The sequence below is a fragment of the Oncorhynchus mykiss genome, chromosome 7, assembly GCF_013265735.2.
Source record: "Oncorhynchus mykiss isolate Arlee chromosome 7, USDA_OmykA_1.1, whole genome shotgun sequence".
Classification (NCBI taxonomy): Eukaryota; Metazoa; Chordata; class Actinopteri; order Salmoniformes; family Salmonidae; genus Oncorhynchus; species Oncorhynchus mykiss.
Window position 1 is genome coordinate 63,657,499 of NC_048571.1, and position 16,915 is coordinate 63,674,413.

A 16,915-nucleotide genomic window follows, 5' to 3' on the forward strand; every position below is an offset into this window, starting at 1 on the left:
TTCTATGTAGAACCCTTTTGTATGGTTATTTGATCAGAACCCCAGGGGTTATTCTTCACTGAACCAAAATTGGTTCCTTGGGTTTAATATAGGATTCTATATGGAGCCAATTTTGGGTTCTATATAGAACCTATAGGGGTGTCATATGAAGCAGGCATAGAACTGTTTTTGGTTATATCCAGAACCTTCCTTTCTAAGAGTGTGTGTTTGGTAATAGAGAATCATTTGGAATAACCTCTAAATATATATTTTTTCTTTGATTCAAGTAGCTGAATTTATTCTTGAAATCAATGCCTCGATAAAATATCCCTTGGATTTTAACTTGTGATATGAAATCCCTGTCAGTGTGTTAGATTATGACATGACACTCTCACTCAGCACCATACTATGCTTCCAGGCAGGTGTTGTCCACGGCACTGTCCATTTAGATGGAGTAAAAGAACCCTCTCTCCCTCTTGCTCTCTCTCCCACTCTCTCAGCACCACTCTATACTCTCACACAGGTTGGCATGTTTGAATGAAGCAAGTTTGCACCAATCATCCTCTCTCCACAGCCCAGGCAGCAGCCACGGCAGCACTAGCTCAACTTCAGCGGTGCTCACTGACCTCTCCTCTCTCCTCTCCTGGTGGTGACAGTCATCTGCCAGCACCAATTCATCCCTCCGGCACTTCCAGGGTCGAGAGATGAACAAATAACAACGCCTTTCGCTCCTCTGCGGTAAAATGAGAGGCCACCAGGCGCTGCATAATTTCCTAAGGCATTGTCAGGGGTAGTGAGGAGGTAATGCGCTACGGGGAGATGCATCCCTGTCAAGTGGGGCTCACTACATAACAGCCCTGACCTCCCCATGTGATCGTTCCGTTCTTAAATACCAAGGTGATTGGTATGTAGTTCATCATGAGGTGAGCAGATATGATGCAGATGAAGGCCCGGGACATGGTTATAACTCTTCATGTAGCAAGCACAGGAAAACACATGAACCTATGACCTGATGTTTTCTGAGGGCCTGAATTCAGGGATTCACTTTACATACAACGTAATGTGTCAAACATTATTTTATATTTCAACACTGTAATTCAGAAATCACTGAATTCCATCCTCCCCTAATGTTTGAGAGGAGAGAACAACCGCTACAGTAAAATCATGTTATTATGTGTAGAAGGTACAAGAAAACAGTCAAGAGGAAGGATAACAAATTGTTAAGAAACTGTTCAAGACCTTTAAAGACAATGGGTTAACACGCTTTAACCTGAACTCTAAAATATTAGTGTGTGTGTGAGAGAGAGAGAGAGAGAGAAAATGTTGAGGTCAGAGAGGCGAGTCCAGTGCTTCGAAATGCTACTACTTGTATCAGCTCACCAAGCAGTTAGGGTGTTTGGTTCAGTTGTCTGGCAGTGCTTGTCTCCACAGTGTTTGAAGGGGTTTCAGCATGCATTGATTCATTACATTGCATTATCACTTGACCTATGGGTCACTTCACCTGAGTGCCAAGGTTGAACAGGCTCACCAAGACCCATAGCTCACCACTGCGCCAAGGCTCACCAATGCACTTAGCAGGTTTATCAAGACACCAGACTTATGTGATCTTATATGTTTATTAGACAGACAAGGGAAAAGGCCAATTTCCCAGTAAACTCAACTGCATGAGTAGGCTATGGACTGTTGGATGAGGTGCATGGAATCACTGAGACATCATGCACATTTATGATCCAATTTTAAACAAAGTTAATGGCGAGTAATTAATTATTTCATGAATTACAATGAGCTGAAAATGAGTTCAAACAAAAAAAAGGTATTATCCTCCAACCTAGGGAGTTGTGTATGTTGGCAAGATGCAGGTCGGTTTTAGAGGTATGCAGTGCTGAGTTAATTAAACAGAAAGGGAAGGATGAGGAAGGAAGGACACTTTTTTGTCCCCTACTCCAGATGCAGGCTATTACAAATACATGCTGTTTCCTGTGTGTCTCTGTGAGGCAGCTCCACTATCGACTGTGAGTAAATTAATATTCAGACGGTAAAAAAAAGCTACCCGTAGATGTATTAATCGAGCTCCGGGTGGGAGAAACAGTAGCGGGGAGGCAGGTGAACCCTGGACGACCCCAGGAGCTGTCACACAGACATATCTGCTTATTATGCAAATGTAAGGAGTGAGCTATTGATCCCAGCCTGTAGGATACCATTAGCCCGCCCAGCTGGGACCAGGGATATGTCTCAGTGTTGTACCCATGCATACTGCATATTGCTGATCATTTGCAAATATATATCAAATCTGCATGAAACAGCCTCCAGACACTCAATGCAAACAGACCATAACCCATGATGGTGACACTGGGAGTAGGGGTGATGATGATGATGATAATGGCGATGAGGATATTGATAATGATTGTAATTCTACAATAACAATTTTCCAAGCAGTAAACACATTTTAATCATGTTTATTGATTATTAATTTCAGTGTCTGCAATGGTAATCAGGAATAGGGATCAAGTGTTATATATAAAAATATATTTAAAAAATAAAGTAGGCTACATACTGTATCTTAATTGGGTTCTCTACAGGTATTTATTGTATTCTCTCTAGCAGTCAAACACACAGGATTTGACCACAAGCAGAAGACAAATGCTAACACACTCAAATAAGTTTACAGAGGAGACAACACAGCTGGATGAAGAGGAGCACAGGCATGGCAATTCATTTACACTTGCCTGATTATTTTTCACCATCCAGGCCGCTCCACAACTGAACCACATCTTCCAGAGTTGCTCTTGCACTTGATCCCTACGGAAAACACACACATCAAAGGGTTACAGCAATTCAGCTATCAATCATAGGAATCACTGTGTGATCGGAAACAGACCCTGATCTGTTTATTATGAAGACTTATCTCTATTTGCACACGTTCTCTATCCATCTTTATCTAGCTACCATTTTCCATATCACCCAATCACATTAATCAATAATGAGAGTATACTGTGGTACTGCCTTGATGAAAAACTAACAGTAGCCAAAGAAAACAAAAGGAAGAATGGTGACAAAAGATATGTATATGTAAGATACATTATTTCTTCATACATTGTTGGTTGAATTCTAAGCTTTCCGACTGGACAAAACCTTGTTGAATCTATATTGTTTCCATGTCATTTCAACCCAAAATCTAACTTTCCCAAGTACAAATTCAGAGATCAATTAACACTGATGCTAGTGAATAGACACATTAGAAACACTCAAGTGTCAATGGCGTATACCGAATGCCCCTGTCTCTAGCCTACTACAACGCCTGATACCTGCTCTATGTGAGTGAAGACAGACATGGCATCTAAACACCATAATTAAGGTAAGTGGCTTACATAAAGAAGCTCTGTATATTTGTGAATTATTATGAGTATTAATAGACTGTGCTGGATATTTACAAATGAATGACTGTTATAAATGCATCCATTCTGTTGGAGCATGACATATTATTTGAAAAAGATCAAACATTCAGAAAAAAACAAGTTTCTCAAAACCTAAGTCAAATAATGATTAACCATATATTTTGAGATTATTTTTTAAAGGTTAAGCATAGTAGTAGCATGCTTCATCTCTATTTTCTGTTTTAATTTGTCTCTAAACGACATAGCAAACGAACAACAGCCACAATTGACCACATTAATCTGTCCACGTATTACCAAATTAATCCAATTTAAGATTTAGGCTACAGAAATGTGTGCTCATGATGAATTTTCAAGGTTTCTGTTCAGAATGTATGGAAGTCAGGAATTCCTATTATCAAAACGTGTTGACAACGTTCTGCAAAACTGAGAATGTTGAATCTCTTTTGCTAAATAGTTTGTTAATATAGATAGCTACCTTAATTTAATTGTGTTGCTAGGTCTCCTTCGATTTGAGGATGGATCTAGTGTTTTCAGTAAAAACTGAGATTTTGATTGCTGTTTTTTACTCCGATAAAATGTTCTTTAGGCACATTCGAATGGTTCTCAAAACTAACTTTGAAAACATAAATGGTATAAATCCTAGATGCGCAGGGTATATTTTAAATGTTTTATGAATGTGCACCTCACAAAAAAAATATAAACACCACCAAAATATAATTTTGATCTTCCTTATCCTTACCATTCGAGCCCACCCGCATCATGCAGCTTGCGCAATTATCATTAGTCCATAATGAAGTCACTGGTCCACTATGGATTATACATGGCTTTAGATCACCTCAGTTATTCGGCAAATGGATTTTTCCGAGTTGATATACTTCCTTTGAATATTAGATATTCTAACAGAGCAAATACAAAGTTGAATCCTGTTGTTTTCATGATCATGAAAAACTTCCACAGAAGTTTTTACTAACTTAGGCCGTCATTGTAAAGAAATATTTATTCTTAACTGACTTGCCTAGTTAAATGAAGGTTAAATTAAAATGTAAAAAAATGTATTCGATCCTCAACTCGAAGCGAGGGGTAGGGTGCCATTGCAAGGACAAACCTAGGGACCCATCTAAGCAGGCTACGTCATCACAGGTCGGTGGATCAAATTACTTCTGAAATGTAGGAGAAAAAATAATGATAACAAAAAAATAAATGAAAAACCTTCTGAAATGTAGGCTGAGGTTGTGATTGAAGTCAGGCGCTTGACAGGCCAGCCTGTTTCAGGTAAACCTATGGAGGCGATAAGAAACCAATAGCTCTGGTTGTTTTTTATGTTTAAAATAATATTTTAAACGAGGAGCTCTAAATCATGCATTGACGTCAATGGGTAGCCTAATGTGTGAAAATTCGAGTTACACACGTGCGTGCTCTAAGTTCCCTAACATAGTGGTCTCGTATAGGCTAACTAATTGGGTCAACTGTGCCCCATTACTATCAAATGAGCTGCTGTAAGAAGACACTTGGTCAGAGCAATCACGATAGAAATCACATTTGGAGCCATGTTGTCCAACTACAGGCTAAACCCAGTTCTAAGAGAGTTTAAGGGTCATTGTAAGGTCTTCAAGAAACAATTGGCAGAGGTATATTTGTATTTTATTTATCTAGGCAAGTCAGTTAAGAACAGTCTTAATTACAATGATGGAAGACGCTGGGCCAATTGTGACTCCCAATCACGGCCGGTTGTGATACAGCGTGAAATTGAACCAGGGTTTGTAGGGAGGTCTTTAGCACTGAGGTGCAGTGCTTAGACCGCTGCGCCACTCAGGAGCCAAAATATATAAAGAGAGAGGACAAAGGTACTTGCTTTCAAGTAGTGTGACATGTTTGTCTAAACAGTGATAACATGTGAAGGCTTGGTGTTGTAAAAAGATGTTCTTCAATAGCCTATAAATGACATTACATTTTAGAAATGAATTTAGAGAAAATCGTAAGAGCCATAGTAGAGAGAGAGAGAGAGGGGGGTCACAAAGGACAGAATAAATGGATGGAGGAAGAGATAAAGAGTGAGGTTGAGGTAGCAAAGAAAGGGAAGATAAAATAAAGAGTTGGGGAGACAATTGAGAGAAAAAAAAGAGAGCACAGGTGATAGAGGGAAAGAAAAAAGGAGAAGATAAAGAAGAGCGAGATGGACCCAGAAAGAGAGATGGCTCTGTGTGCACGGGCCAATCCTATCATTTATCAGAGCACTGGAAGATCTACCATCAGAGCACCTCTGAGTGATGTTGCTCACTTGCCTCCGCCTCCGTCATACCAAACCTCAGTGGGCTATGACTGCAGTTTCACGAGCTGGGTCAATTTTCATAAAGCATCTCGGAGTGCTGATCTAGGGTCAGTTTTACCTTTTAGATCATAATAAATAAGAGGGGGGACCTGATCCCCATGTAGGCTAATAGAAAGCGCAGTAACAGGTCAGTAACATGAACATTTCAACAACTTTGGTAGTCAGTCAGCAAGGAATTGTTAGAATACAGATTTCATTATGTAGGCTAAATAAGGATGTACACCTTCAAAGCACTCAAAAACAAATGTAACATTAGGTAAAGGGTGTCAAAACGGTTATGCCACATTCGGCCAAGCACAAGATGTATGGACTTTTTATATCACCCATCATCACTTTTCTTATACATTGTTTTTGAAGCATCTATGTAGGTCTCGTGATGGGTTATGGTGGTTTCATTAAGCCCAAGAAGTTAAACATACATTTAAACGATCCTTTATAATACATTTTGATACAATGGAAATGTTTATTTCAAGCTGAACAAAGGTATAGGCGTTTCCTTCATATTCCCAATGTGTTCTCTATTACAGATGTCTTGCGGGTAACATCTTGAAAAAGATCTAAAAGCAGCTCCCGTGCGTGAAGAATGTCAGGAAAGAGTGGCACGTGCTGGTTATTTATGCAAAGGAAATTAGTTATCGTGTAGCCTAACACAATGACTAATGTTTTTTTGTGTGTTAAATAGCCCAGATAAACTATTGGCACAATACTTGGACAGGATAATAGGCTACATGGTAAACCCTTTCAATTAAATCCCATGGAAAAATGTGTTCGACACTGTACAAGTTCAATGCAATCGAAATGCATGCAGAATGGCATACGATGATTATTGTCTGATTATTGACCTCGACGTTCTGGTAATAAATATGCCTACATGTACGTGAGTAGGCCTACAGGCGGTTCTGTGAGATATTAGGACTGAGAAAATAATCAAATATATTAGGCTAGTGCAACTTGAGAGATATGATTTGGTAAAATTAGCATATCAACTCCTTACAATCTCAGAGCCTATATAATGACTAATATCTAAATAACGTAATTATGAAACTGGCCATTCAAAAAAACAAAAATTATCCCACTTTAACAACACACCAAAAAGGATAACACATCATCTTTAGCCAGTTCTATAACTGCCTACAAAGAAGTAGGCTACATTTAATTGACACAGCAAGTTCTGGTCTTGAAATTAATTTCCGATCATTTCTCGGTAGGTTGCATCACTTTTATCAGCAGTCATTCTGCTACAGAATTCAGTGAGCATCATGATTAAAGGAAAAAAGCAATTAGCCTAATTCAATTCAAAACTAACTACTTTCGAGGTTTAAGTGCAGCCAACAAAACATGTTTTAAAGTTGGGCTAGATCTATATTAACTTGTGCAACCGTGAAATATTTTTCCGTCTCTTAAATGAAGGTAAACACGGTAAATGACTGCTGGCAAGTTAATGTCGGCCATAAAAAAATGTGGATTATGGTGGAAAACAACAATTGACTAGTCACTATTGATTTCCGCATTATGCTGACATGTTTTGGGGGAAACAAGGGAGAAAAGTGAGAACGATAGTGAGTGGGGAGACATCTGGTACGTTCAGAATCTGAAAGTGGCTAACATTTGTCAGATATTGCTTGAAAAATAAACAATTAAAGGGCAAAACAACGATATCAGAACGCTGAAGTATAGGCTGCACGTTTAAAAAAAAACACGTTAAGAAAATACAAATGTAAGAAAATAGGTTTCTGCTGCATCGGAATGAATTAGATTAAATTCAGGCAAAAGTGGGGATAATGTTATTAACAGTTTTACAGATCATTTCAAATATGTATTTTTTCACTCGTTGCAAATTCACTTCAATTAGAAACATCAAATTGCATGTTTACTGGTGTTTACAGCTCTTCACTTACTCCTCGACTACATTGCTTTCCTTGGGTGATTGGAACTTGCTCCACATTTCAACTTCGACCTTTTAACCCCTGACTCGCCTTGGGCTGACTCGGTCACCGGGTTGGAGAGGCAACACTCAGTTGACTAAATATTTTAAAAATTCTCTCAATCGATTACCAACAAACCACTCCAACTCCACTTATCTGTCACAGGCTATACTGCAAATTGAAATCGGCTTGGCGTGAAGTTGAATAAGTTATGTTATTTTGTAGAATAGGAACTTGCACATTTAACAATGATGCGTGCCCCCTTTTTTTACTAACTTTGAAATTCAGGTGTTCATTTATTTTTGTATAAGATTGAAAACATGAAAAATCATAAATATTATTATTATTAACATATTAATAAAATAATGTTTGTTTATAAATTAAACTATATTATTATCATGACAATTGTATGTTGTTGTAATGTGTAATTAATATGAGCAGGTATATTATTCACATTAATTTTAATTAGCCTTAGTTCACCTGGTGATCCTTGGCATTAAGTGCAGGGACACATATCAATATACTTTTAATGAATTGACTCGAACTTTAGTTTGTTAATGGACAAATCACTTTGTATAAGGGCTGGTCCCGCTATTTACAGAACCACGAGCTTGGGTCTGAAACAATCGATGTTAGCGAAATAGAAGATTAATGAGCACCCGGTTACATTAAGATCATTGATGGTATAAGCCTATACTTTTTATTTATCGTTTAGGGAGGGCACTTCAAAATATCAACTTGGAGAGATCCGTTATTTTAACGTGACCGTCATAACACAAGGCTGCCGAAATAAAGGTAAGAGAGCTCCCTTACAGTTTATCCTCAATGTTGTGTAACATAGTAGATATAACAGGCCTGCATGCCTGATTCATGTAGACGACAAATTAAAATGAATGATTCTTTCCATCTGAACAGCCTATGCAGAAACAAAGGGCCCATAATACTGGGCTATTCAAACTCTTCTCGTTCTTTGTCTACCATATTGTAGATGTAAAGTAACGTATGGAGTGGGTACTCTCGTACGTACTCTAAATGGAGTGGGACGGATTTTAATAAAATATAATAGCCTATGTTTAGTTGTGAGACCACAGCCAGCGGTACAGAGGCTTCAATCTAGAGCGAGCTGATGTTGCAAGTCTGTGGGAGAGTGAAACATTGTTTTCAGTCTGATTGAACGCAAACATGCAGCATCTCTCTGCCAGAAGTTAACGTCTCTGCAGTATAAAATATCAGCATTCAAACGCATAATTGCCTAATCCGTATTTAAGTGTTTTGCCTTGTTATAACCACAAAATTCAATAGGAAATAAGAATATAACCTCAAGAACAATGTGGTCAGTATTTGCTAATACATGACGGCATACCTGTTTATGTTCTGGTATTGATACTTACTCAGTAGTAAACCTCTGTTAAACGTAATACTGGATGAACTACACTGGGAAATCCTAGTGGGATATAGGCTATCCAGCCAATGCTTTCTATTTATGGAGATTCTATCCGAGATTGGGGGCACCATTGCGTGTGTTCAATGTCTGCTGTTCATAGCGGAATTATTCTGTTGATGGTGTGTTTTTTCATCAACCTACTAAAGAAGTTCTATGTTTCATGGTGAATGATGGGTTTTCGTTGCACTCTCTGTTCCGACACTGTATGCCTGGAAGCCTTTTCCAGCACCAGCCGCCAACTCGGAGTCCACACCCACTACGCCACGTGCACTGTTACGCAGGCCTTCAGGCTGCGTAATCTTGAACGAGCACGTCGAGAGCAACAAGCAGTTCGCAAACAACTTTTGCCAGCATAGTATTTTAACATGTTTCAAGATTGTATGCATAGTAAAGGGTCGCCTATTTGGTTATTGACTATGACAACTACCCGACATCTGACGTTAATAAAAGTATACAATTTTTGGTGAATCTTCCTTTAATTTCGGCGATAGATTATGCTACCTTGTGTGTAGAGAGAGCCTTTCGGCTTATCAATGGAGGTGAATATTCGGGCTATTATTATAGTTGAGGTTAAGCACATTTTGCGTATTAGCAAATGCTCATGTTTCATTGTCAGTCTATACTCATGTTTCACTATCAACAGATTTTTAAAAAATCGACTCCGGTGGGACTCGAACCCACAACCTTTGAATCACCACGATCTTTAACCTAGAAGTCCAATGCGCTATCCATTGCGCCACGGAGCCGCTGACGTTCTAGAGAAGTAGTTTCAAATACGACCATTCGCCTTGAAACATGCCCATCTTTTCACCTACACGTTATTCTGTCAATGTTAGGGCAGTTATGAAATAGGCTGCACACGGTTTGAAGAAAAATCTTTCAAAAATCCATCAAACGTTTTTATTTTGGGAGGTTTCAAAATAGATGACCCAAGCTGTAGCCTACAATATCTCAAGTTTTCTGGTCACATATTATTAGGCTACATAGGCCCATTATAAACTCAACACAACTGTCACATCACTCCAGCACAGTCACAGTACCATCTCTTACATATTAGAAAATTGATGGTCTTTCGGTACAATATTGTACTGGCGGTTAGAGAGTCAGTCGAGGACATTTCTGGTAGCGAAAACCAATCATATCCCTGATCCTACCAAGAAGTTACGAAGAATTGCCCTCACCAACCAAACAGAGACGGCATCGCTACCAAGACGTTACCATGAATTGGCCAATGAGAACAGAGCTGTTGAACACTACTGATGACCGCTGGCCTTGGCGCGGTTCATGACGCTTCCACATAAAATTGGCTTATCAGAGTAAAAGTAGATAGATATTTGGTTGAGTGAGGTTCCCATTTATTGCATGATATAACATACATAGTTTCCCTGCAAAAGATGACCTTAGAAAGGATGCAGAGACGTGTATTCCATGTTGTTCTAGTGAGGCGGTAAGAACCGTATGCTCTCCTCTCACCTGTGCTATACTTGTATACATACATACCCAGGCTACATACAGTCAGGTAAAAATGATTGGCACCCTCGATAAAGATGAGCAAAAAAGACTATGAAATAAATATTTCAAATACTGAGCTATGAGCTATGAAGAAGGGTACATTTAGTAGGCCTAAACACCGCAGGAGTTAAATCTTGTTTATCCCAGTTTTAGAGAAAGGGCTTAATCTATAAATGTAATACCATGATCCCATCGAAAACGTAATGTTGGCTAAGTTATTTTGATTGTAAATCAAGGAAGTAATTGAAGACAACATAATTGGAGGAAGATGTGAGAATGACAAATATACTCTAATTTGTTTTTTAATCAGTGCACAGCACACACTCAGGAAAATTAAATAGTTTATACAATGGCACATTCAAAGACTGACATTAACTGATCAGAATGTAATTACAGCATTCAGCTAAGGGGTTTTGGGCTCAGAGTAAATTAAGAGGAAGGGGAGAATACTGTTGACTAATACATCAATGAAAACTGATGCTGTATAAGCTTGAAAAATAGAGGATCAGCCGGGGACAGGTGTGGAGGTCATAAACACCACAGAGGGACAAACAATTGAACACAAATAATTACAATTTTGTATAATTACCTTAAAATGGAGAGAGACTGATTGTTGGCTCCAATCAGAATGCCCAGCCCGTAAGGAACAGAGGACAAGGAGCTGACTGAAGGACAGCCAAGCATAGATGTGGAGAATGGACAGAGGCCCAGCCGGGCACAGGTGTGGAGGTCACAGACAGAGACCCAGCCAGGCACAGGTGTGGAGGTCATAAACTCTCAATTCAATTCCATTACACGTAAGAGTCATTGGACGTAGGCGTATTCTGTAGGGAAGTTGTTAAGAGCCCCGGAGTTCGGTCTGAACATTAACACGCACCGCTTGCAGTACGGTTTTGTAAGCATAAGGACCTTATCTTTCAAATACAAAACAAAAAACAAAAGGTTAAATTGATACACACCTTTATGGTGTTAGTCTTACCACAGGGCCATATCTCCATGTTACAGCATGTGTTTGCCAGTGGCGACCCGTCATTCAGGGCAGGTGGGGCAGAGCAAATAAAAACATTTAAGAAATAAAGTGCTTTCTGTGGTGGTGGGGCAAGCCAGCAGAAAATATGGAGCATTGCGCCGTGATTGGCGCAGTGTTCTGTCAATCATGGGGACACTACGTCACCACCAAGTCTAAGGGTAGAGCTCGAAAATGTAAACCCCTATGGTGCTGCCATAGAGTTACATGAGAAGTGCCCATCCAAGAAAGCTCAAGGTCATTGGCCAAAGATAAAATGACATCAAATCACGTTATATCTACAGTAGCTTTCTTACTTTCAAAATCTTAGCTAGCAGTCATCATCATGAATCAAGTCGACAATCTACTGGCAAATCCTTTTTAATCCTTGTCATATGAAGATAAATAATTAAGTGAAATTATAAATAAAACGTATCGGTGCTCATCGGCCATAAACATTACAAAACAAGTTGGATATCGCAAATTCAACAATTAGTAGTTTGGAAGGAATCAGTGGCTAACTGCAAGCATTGCAAAGCAATCATTAGCCTGCTATTCAGTGGAGTGGCTGTGTGGTCCCAAGTCTAAGATTAAGGGTCTCTTTTCCTTGTTTAAAATGATTGACATTCCACATTGGACATGTTGTCAATGAAGCATGATTTGTGCCGCGCTCAAAACAACTGTTAACTCGGAACTGCAAAACCTGACTTTAGTGCGTTAAAAACAACTGGGAACTTGGGAAAAATGAGCTACGACTGGGAAAATACGTTTGAACTTTAATCCAACTCGGGAATTGTAAATCGGGAACTCGGGCCTCTTTCTAGAGCTACGACTTGAAGATCACTGACGTCATCATGATTCAACCTTTTTTTAAAAACTTAGAGTTCCCAGTTGTCTTGAAAGCACCATGAATCCAGAGAATGCCAGACTTTGATGACAAAATTTGCCCACGAAGGACTGCTGCACCACCTTCCTGTTCAAGTGAGCACAGCACAACAACGTGAGTCCAAAAATATATTGTACTGTATGCTGCTGCATAAACAATGTAATATGCCAGGGAGATACAGTGCCTTGCGAAAGTATTCGGCCCCCTTGAACTTTCCGACCTTTTGCCACATTTCAGGCTTCAAACATAAAGATATAAAACTGTATTTTTTTGTGAAGAATCAACAACAAGTGGGACACAATCATGAAGTGGAACGACATTTATTGGATATTTCAAACTTTTTGAACAAATCAAAAACTGAAAAATGGGGCGTGCAAAATTATTCAGCCCCCTTAAGTTAATACTTTGTAGCGCCACCTTTTGCTGCGATTACAGCTGTAAGTCGCTTGGGGTATGTCTCTATCAGTTTTGCACATCGAGAGACTGACATTTTTTCCCATTCCTCCTTGCAAAACAGCTCGAGCTCAGTGAGGTTGGATGGAGAGCATTTGTGAACAGCAGTTTTCAGTTCTTTCCACAGATTCTCGATTGGATTCAGGTCTGGACTTTGACTTGGCCATTCTAACACCTGGATATGTTTATTTTTGAACCATTCCATTGTAGATTTTGCTTTATGTTTTGGATCATTGTCTTGTTGGAAGACAAATCTCCGTCCCAGTCTCAGGTCTTTTGCAGACTCCATCAGGTTTTCTTCCAGAATGGTCCTGTATTTGGCTCCATCCATCTTCCCATCAATTTTAACCATCTTCCCTGTCCCTGCTGAAGAAAAGCAGGCCCAAACCATGATGCTGCCACCACCATGTTTGACAGTGGGGATGGTGTGTTCAGCTGTGTTGCTTTTACGCCAAACATAACGTTTTGCATTGTTGCCAAAAAGTTCAATTTTGGTTTAATCTGACCAGAGCACCTTCTTCCACATGTTTGGTGTGTCTCCCAGGTGGCTTCTGGCAAACTTTAAACGACACTTTTTATGGATATCTTTAAGAAATGGCTTTCTTCTTGCCACTCTTCCATAAAGGCCAGATTTGTGCAATATACAACTGATTGTTGTCCTATGGACAGAGTCTCCCACCTCAGCTGTAGATCTCTGCAGTTCATCCAGAGTGATCATGGGCCTCTTGGCTGCATCTCTGATCAGTCTTCTCCTTGTATGAGCTGAAAGTTTAGAGGGACGGCCAGGTCTTGGTAGATTTGCAGTGGTCTGATACTCCTTCCATTTCAATATTATCGCTTGCACAGTGCTCCTTGGGATGTTTAAAGCTTGGGAAATCTTTTTGTATCCAAATCCGGCTTTAAACTTCTTCACAACAGTATCTCGGACCTGCCTGGTGTGTTCGTTGTTCTTCATGATGCTCTCTGCGCTTTTAACGGACCTCTGAGACTATCACAGTGCAGGTGCATTTATACGGAGACTTGATTACACACAGGTGGATTGTATTTATCATCATTAGTCATTTAGGTCAACATTGGATCATTCAGAGATCCTCACTGAACTTCTGGAGAGAGTTTGCTGCACTGAAAGTAAAGGGGCTGAATAATTTTGCACGCCCAATTTTTCAGTTTTTGATTTGTTAAAAAAGTTTGAAATATCCAATAAATGTCGTTCCACTTCATGATTGTGTCCCACTTGTTGTTGATTCTTCACAAAAAAATACAGTTTTATATCTTTATGTTTGAAGCCTGAAATATGGCAAAAGGTCGCAAAGTTCAAGGGGGCCGAATACTTTCGCAAGGCACTGTATGTATACTGTAGCTAAGAAAGTAATAGTAAGTATATGTTGTGTAGTAAGCTGTTAGTAGCCCATGTGCCTCACCCTAATAATTTGGTCTATTTTCACCACTTAATTTTGCCTACTGTTCTGACTTGGTGGTGCACATGTAGCCTATAACTTGTTTTTGGAAATGTAATCATTGAATATTGTAAGAGCTTCCATTGTCTGCTTATATGCCCCCTTTATTTATCCTACGTTTCTTACTTGGTGTACAGGAAGAACACTGTAAGAACTGCCCATGTTCTAAATTCTGTCGCTGTACATTTCAAAAGTGCTGAACAAATAGTTATATTGACTACGTACATCCTAGCTCGATCATTAATGTCTTAATCAAAATTACGGATTGCCTCTTATCCGCTCGTAGTCCCCTTATGCCATAGTTTGTACATCTCAATTGTCAGCAGAAACCGCGTTTGTTTAAGTAAGTCAGTCATATCAGCAATGTTTTTTAATGGCAGTAAATGAGGCTGAATTAACTGTTTCGCTGCCAGAGAAGGCTCTGCTGATAGCCAGGTGTAGCAGTAAGGTGTTGGGACTCTGCTATTGGGACAGCTTTATGTAGGACCTAACAGTTTGTGTTGGCACCGCTTGTCACCGTTATAGTGCAATTCATGTATTATTTAGTGTTGTGTAGTGGCTTTGATGGCATGCATCCCACTTCTTTTTTTTTTTTGCCCCACCAAGATTTACATGCTAAAATCGCCACTGGTATTTAGAGAAAAAAGACAGAAGAAAAGAGCCAACTGACTACCTGTGCTAATTAGCTATATGTGTCTGCTAACAGCTGTGTGTAAACGGAAGACGGATGCCATAAATGTGTCACTGAAAAATACTGTCGGCTGCAGCTGTGTTAAAACCAGTTAAAACAGTGTTCAGTAAGTGTGTATTTTGCATTTGTGAAATTCTTTTGATGTGATGTGAAAGTAGAGGGATTTATGTTTCTAGAACCGTACCACAACTGAGAATCGATTCACGTTTAGATGGAGTGTTTGGTTCTTTTGGCTTCCAGAGCCAATTCACCTTTAAACAGAACATCCAAGATACTTGGACTATAAGGAGTAATGTTAGGCTCCTTTAGTCTATTATTGGGCTATCTCTCAAAAGTAGGAGTAAAACTAGCAGTAACAGTATGTAGTATGAAATGTGCTATGTCAACATGTAGATAAAGTGAGCAGTACATATAAACAGTAATAAATAATAGCAGCAGTGATGGTAGTGAGTGAGTGAGTGTGCATGCATGCGTGCATGTGCAAGAGACGCGGCTTTCGTGGAGCGATAGTTAACGATGCTTTGTGGGTGACAAGTTGCAAAAGTGTTCAGAGGGTCCCTGATTCGAGCCCAGGTTGAGGCCAGGACAGGGACGGAAGCAATACTGTTACAGAGAGTCAGAGAGTTAGTGGGTCAGTGTTACAGAGAGTCAGTCTCTTAAGGTGCAGGTGAACCGCAGGTTGTGCAGGTGGACAGCTAGGCTTTTCAACAGTCTTATGGCCTGGAGGTGGATGCTCTTACCATCTGCCAGATGGAAGCAGAGAGAACAGGCCGTGGCTGAAGTCCTTTGTGATCTTCCAGGGGACGGTGCAGCTGCTTTTACAGGTGGGGATGTAACAAGACAGGATGCTCTCTATGGTGCATCTGTAGAAACGGGTGTCTTTCAGGACAAGGCTCCCATGTGGCAACTTTTTGAAGATGTGTTGCTCCATGTGTTTTATGGAAATAACGGGAAAATATTGTAATGGTGAGTATAAGATGTAAAATGTAATCACAGTGTGTAGATTGGATGTATAGATGGAACATTAAATGAATAGTGCCTAACCTTTACTTAACATCTCAACACATTAGGGAAAAAAAGTGCATGTTTATTCAATATCACACAGTAAAATTTGTTAAGGATTAGTATCTAACATTAGCTAACTGGGTGTGACAAAACATAGGCCTACTATTAAATCACACACTTTGTGATTTTAGCTTAGTGTGGAAGTATTGGGGCTGACAGACTATTTTGACAATCTGTCAAAATACACTCCTACTGCAAGTACTGTAGCTAGTTAGCTCACTAGCTAGCTAAATTGTTAGACATCTGTACTAATGTGCCTAATGCACTGATCTTACCTGCTAGTGCTAGATATTCTGATTGAAAACAGCAGACAACAAAACTTCTGATTTAAAAAAAGATAACGTAAGCATCGAAAACTTTACTGTTGAATGAAATGTTCATGGTAGAGATGGAGAGGCCCCTATTCTAGTGCCAGCCAATTCTATAGCTCTGTTCTCATTGTTCTTGGTTACTTCCTGGTTGCACTGGGGTCTCGGATTGGTTGGCGAGTGCAATTCTTTGTTAAGTCTTGGTTACAGACAGCGATATGATTGGTTGCCGCAACCAGACATTTCCTCGACTCACAGTTGTCAAGGGGGCGTCACAGAGCCACTGGGGGTGTAGAGTTTAGGGCGGTTATTAAATATGCAGCACACGATTTGAATTAAAATCCCAAGTGTCTCAGAAAATATCAAATGCTTTTATTATTTTTGGTTTCATAACAGACCATTCCCAAGAGACTATTGGAATGGAGGTGGCATTTAATTGTAGATTTGGAGACTTGGTGACCAAAG

At 39.6% G+C, this 16,915-nt stretch overlaps 1 non-coding gene across 1 annotated transcript; it reads right to left on the bottom strand.

Moving 5' to 3' along the window:
- Positions 1 to 9,728: 9,728 nt before the first annotated feature.
- Positions 9,729 to 9,818, bottom strand: trnar-ucu. The gene is given in 2 exon segments: positions 9,729 to 9,764; positions 9,782 to 9,818. It is a non-coding gene; the product is annotated as a tRNA-Arg (tRNA).
- Between the last annotated feature and the right edge of the window lie 7,097 nt (positions 9,819 to 16,915).